The 5,782-nt window shown below is 34.6% G+C and overlaps 1 pseudogene; it reads left to right on the top strand.

Annotated features, from left to right (window-relative positions):
* Window positions 1-357: 357 nt before the first annotated feature.
* Window positions 358-5,236, top strand: LOC111171415 (casein kinase II subunit beta-like; annotated as a pseudogene).
* The last annotated feature ends 546 nt before the right edge of the window (window positions 5,237-5,782 follow it).

The raw sequence follows: 5,782 nt of genomic DNA, 5'->3' as shown, positions 1-5,782 counted from the left end.
TATAAAACACTGATGAAAGAAACCAAAGATGACAAAAAACAGATGGAGAAATATACCATGTTCTTGGATTGGAAGAATCAATATTGTGAAAATGACTATATAGCCTAAAGCAATCTACAGATTCAGTGTAATCCCTATCAAACTACCAATGGCATTCTTCACAGAATTGGAACAAAAAATCTTACAATTCATATGGAAACACAAAAGACCCCAAATAGCCAAAGCAATCTTGAGGAAAAAAAAAATGGAGTTGGAGGAATTAGGCTCCCTGACTTCAAACTATACCACAAAGCTACAGTAATCAAGACAGTAAGGTACTGGCACAAAAACAAATATAGATCAACAGTACAAGACAGAATGACCAGAGGTAAATCCATGCACATATGGACACCTGTTTTATGACAAAGGAGGCAAGAACATACAATGGAGAAAAGACAGCCTCTTCAATAAGTGGTGCTGGGAAAACTGGAGAGCTACATGTAAAAGAATGAAATTAGAGCACTACCTAACACCATACACAAAAATAAACTCCAAATGGATTAATGACTTAAATGTAAGACCAGACACTATAAAACTTTTGGAGGAAAACATAGGAAAAACACTCTGACATAAACCACAGGAAGAACTTTTTGACCCATCTCCTAGAGTAACAGAAATAAAAACAAAAATAAACAAATGGGACTTAATTAAACTTAAAAGCTTTTGCACAGCAAAGGAAACCATAAACAAGACAAAAAGACAACCCTCCGAATGGGAGAAAATATTTGCAAATAAAACAACAGACAAAGGATTAATCTCCAAAATATACAAATAGCTCATGCAGCTCAATATCAAACAAACAATCCAGTTAAAAAGTGGGCAGAAGACCTTAATAGACATTTCACCAAGGAAGACATACAGTTGGCCAAAAGGCACATGAAAAGATGCTCAACATCACTAATTATTAGAGAAATGCAAATCAAAACTACAATGAGGTATCACCTCATGCCAGTCAGAATGGCCATTATCAAAAAATCTAGAAACAATAAATGCTGGAAAGGGTGTGGTGAAAAGGAAGCCCTCCTGCACTGTTGGTGGGAATGTAAATTGATCCAACCACTATGGAAAACAGTATGGAGGTTCCTTAAAGAACTAAAAAAAGAACTACCATATGACCTAGCAATCCCACTACTGGGCATATACCCTGAGAGAACCATAATTCAAAAAGAGACATGCACCCCAATGTTCATTGCAGCACTATTTACAATAGCCAGGACATAGAACCAACCTAAGTGTCCATCGACAGAGGAATGGATAAAGAAGATGTGGCACATATATACAACGGAATATTACTCAGCCATAAAAAGAAACTAAATTGAGTTATTTGTAGTGAGGTGGGTGGACCTAGAGTCTGTCATACAGTGAAGTATGTCACCATATGTTAATGCATATATATGGAATCTAAAAAAAAAATGGTACTGATGAACCTAGTTGCAGGGCAGGAATAAAGAGGTAGACATAGAAAATGGACTTGATGACATGGGGTGGGAGGGGGAAGCTGGGGCAAAGTGAGAGTAGCATTGATGTATATACACTCCCGAATGTAAAATAGTTGGCTGGTGGGAAGAAGCAGCATAGCACAGGAAGATCAGCTCAGTGCTTTGAGGTGACCTAGAGGGGTGGGATAGGGAGGATGGGAGGGAGGCTTAAGAGGGAGGGGATATGGGGACATGTGTATGCATACGGTTGATTTGCTTTGTTGTGCAACAGAAACTAACATGGTATTGTGAAGTAATTATACTCCAATAAAGATGTACTAAAAAAAATGGTATCAATAGAAAAAAAAAAAAACCTCAAGCATAAGGACAGTTCGAAAAACTGCAGTATTTACAAAAGCTGAAGATACACAGTTCCAAAGATAATCAGCTCCACTCCTATATATATACCAAAACCCAACAGGAGTGCATTCATAAGTTCACTGAAAGGCATGCACTAGAATATTCATTATAGCATTATTTGTAAGCCCAAACTGGATGCTACCCACATAAATATCCACTCATAGGAGAAGCCATAAAAATTGTGGAATACTCACACAATGGGAATTGATCGTCTATAATGTGCATAATGCATAATTTATCAATACTAAGTACAAAAAAAGACAGGACGAATCTCTGGTTTTAGAAGTCATGAGAGCAGTTAACTGGAACAGTTTTTACTGAGATGAGAATGTGCTAGGTTATTGGTATTCTGTTTTTGATCTGAGTCTGACTAAGCAGGTATCTTCTGACATGTGAAATCAATCCATTGAGCTGAACTCTTTTGATGTGGTTACTAGTCTTTACCGATACTATGCTCAATAAACACTTAAAAGTACATAGAAATTAAAAATATCATTCCCATATTTTTATTTATTAATTCATTAAAATAAGTAGAAATACATTTTAATCATGACATGCTTTGCAAAACAAAAGAAAAAAAAGACCCCTAACTTTCAAAGACTTTTATGATCACTCAAGAAAGCAAAATTACAGAGACAAAGAAGCATCAGGAAATCAGTAAGGAAAAATAAATGACAAATTAAAAAAAAATGATTTAAACATCAGGAAGTGTTATTTATACTGGTTCTGTGGGCTCCATGACTATGAATTCTTGTGTGAAGTGGATGAAGACTTCAGCCAGGACAAATTTAATCTCAGTCAACTCAATGAGCAGGTGCCTCACTGTAGACAAGCTCTAGACATGATCTTGGACCTGGAGCCTGATGAAGAGCTGGAAGACAACCCCAATCACAGAACCCTGATTAAGCAGTCAGCCAAGATGCTGTATGGGTTCACCCAGACCACCTATATCCTCACAAACCATGGCACCACCCAGATGCTGGAAAAGTACCAGCAGGGAGAGTTCGGCTACTGCCCCATGTGCACTGTGAGAACAAGCCAATGCTTTCCAATAGCCTTTCTGACACCCCAGGTGAGGCCCTGGTGAAGCTCTACTGCCCCAAGTGCATGGACAATTCCACACCTAAGACACCATCGAGGCAGCACCACACGGAAGGCCCCTACTTGGGTACCAGTTTCCCTCACATTGCTGTTCATGGTGCACGCTGAATGCCGGCCCAAGCAGCCCACTAACCAGTTTATGTCCAAAGTGTACAGTTGCAAGATCCATCCACTGTCCTACCAGGTGCAGTTCCAAGCTGCCAGCAACTTTGAGTCTGTCAAGACCGTTCACTTATTCCCAATCCCACCTGTCACTCTGTCTTTGACAGTTCCAGTCCTCCCCTGCCACCTTTAAGGAAACCTCTATGGTTTATATTTTAAATTAGAAGAGTCATTATTGTGGTGTGAATATGAAATAAAGTAGAAAAAAGGCAAAAATCAAAATTTATATAAAATCTTGCCAGATCTCTTCAGGAAAAATATTTTAGGGCTTGATGGCTCCTAATATAAATGTTGTAAAATCATAAGGTATTTTTAAAATAATTCTATGGTAATTTATTTCATTACTAAATAAAATTGATTATTTATATTAAGATACATTAGCATCACTGATTAATGTATGAGAAGAATACTGAATAGTACCATAATAATGAAGACGTTTTTTAAAAGATCTACAAAAACTACCATGTTGAAAGGTACAAGAATCACAGGTCTTTAGAAAGGAAAATTTCATATACCTAAAATCAACTAATTCTCATATTATTTAAATAGTTCTGGGCTATAAGTTGAAATGGACTTTGCTGTGTCAAACCACAGACTGACTCACATTATTTTAAAAAAAGCAAATCTCAAATATCACTAGTAAATAGCAATTAAATCTTAAGAGAGAATATATTTTTATACTTGACAAAATCAATTCAATGTTTAATAAAATTCAAAGAAAGCATAAGTACCAACAGACATATCTAAACATGACAAGAATGTGTATCTCAATCCACCTATATATCAAAATGTTCTGGAAATTAATTTAATAGATTTATGATTATAAATGTGAAAAGAAGCTAAAATTTAGGTATTTGATCTAGCAACTACTATAATGTACTATAAAACCTTTTATTTTTCCCTTGGAATAGAGAGTCAAGTCAAAAATAATGAATAATCCAATGAAATCAGAGTGTATACAAAATTTATGAACATCAGTGGGGAGATATTGGATGACACATTAAATTGAGAATTGGCTAATTTTGTCAAGTTGGGTTGATATAAAACATCTCTTAGTTGGAGAACTAAAATTCCAATCCCATCTCAGTGGAAAAAAATCAAGAGGCCTATTTGGAGAGTGTTCTGAGCCATCAAAATCTAGCTAGGCTAATTCAATGACTAATGATAACTCCATACTTCTATGTGAGTGACAACAAATATAGACACTGTAATATTCATTTTCTTCTCAGTATATTATTTGCTAAGCACTGCATGTTGTTCTAGTTTTTTTTTTCATATTATAAGTGTTAGTTTTTGTTAACTTGATCTTTCTACACCTATCTATCCTTGAGGTGCTTGGATTTATCCTGTAGATACTGTGTTGGAATCATGTTAGCCACCTCAGAGTCAGATATTATGAAACATTTTTGTAATCCACAATGGAGACTTTGTAACAAGCTACAGCAGTGGGGAGTAACAATTTATTTAAGTATAAGGTATAAATGGGGCAGCAAAATAATAACACTAAAATTCAAACAAGGCCCTTTCAAATAAGCATATTTGTTGAAAATATTTAATCTAAGAGGCAAGTAGACAGATGAGTTACGGACAAGGAGCAGAAAACTATGGTGTCTTGGAAAACCATATCCATGTGAAAATTGAATACTGTCAGCACCAAGTTCTTTCACGTAGTCTTGAATTCAACTGTAATTGAAGCACAGATCATAAATCAGAAAGGTTTTTCAATCTGACACCCTTAGAGGAAAAAAGTGACAAATGTAATTTTCAGATCGCAAAGCATTAGTTTATCATTGCACTTTGTTGTGAAGATATAGAGCAAAGTTGGAGAATATTTATATACCACATCCTAATGACACATGGAATAAGAAAGTTGAGCTCATCATTCTGAAACTTAATATCTCTTTTGTTTACTAAAAAAAGCAAAAAGCAAAACTGTGATAATCGATATTTTTCACTTATATCTAGGGATAGTTATATTAAGCATGGTGTTTGTAATAAGAAGCTGCTGATGCTCAAATGGATATTGCAACATATTTTTCTTGTCCACTCAAATTTATAATCTATGTTAGACAGAATATTTAGCTTACCAACCTACTCTAATTATCCATACATATACCCCAGTTACCATGTTTTAATTAATGTGAACATTACATAAATTATATAAATCTTGAATTATGAAAAACTTTTTAAACTATCTTTCTAGCATATTGTTAAGATAAAATTAAAATTTTATTTACAGTCAATTCACTTAAAAACATTTTATCTGAAGCTTTTGGGTAGAAAGAAAAAGCGTTTACTGTTACCTGTACCCTCAGAAGGATTGACTGAGTCTCTTAGTATCAAATAAAATATACATAAAGTATGAGATAACTTGTTTCTTAATCATATGCATTAGGAAGTATATACTGCCTTGATAAATAAGGGTTTGAAAATTCTTATTCTGATGCTTTCTAGTTTCATAATCTTGAGGAAAGATACCTAATCTGTATTAAACTCAATTTATTAATCTGTGACGTTGACAAACATTGAGTGACTCCTCAAAGATTAATTGAAGAGATTAAATAACATAAGCCACATAAAGTATACTACTATACATAGAAAATGATCAAAGTGTATTGACTACTACTGATATTAATTTAATG

The sequence above is a fragment of the Delphinapterus leucas genome, chromosome 6 (assembly GCF_059928025.1).
Source record: "Delphinapterus leucas isolate spDelLeu-1000000601 "Yukka" chromosome 6, BTC_Dleu_Yukka2, whole genome shotgun sequence".
NCBI lineage: Eukaryota > Metazoa > Chordata > Mammalia > Artiodactyla > Monodontidae > Delphinapterus > Delphinapterus leucas.
Note: the sequence above shows the minus strand (reverse complement) of the source record. Positions and strands in the feature narration are given on the sequence as shown.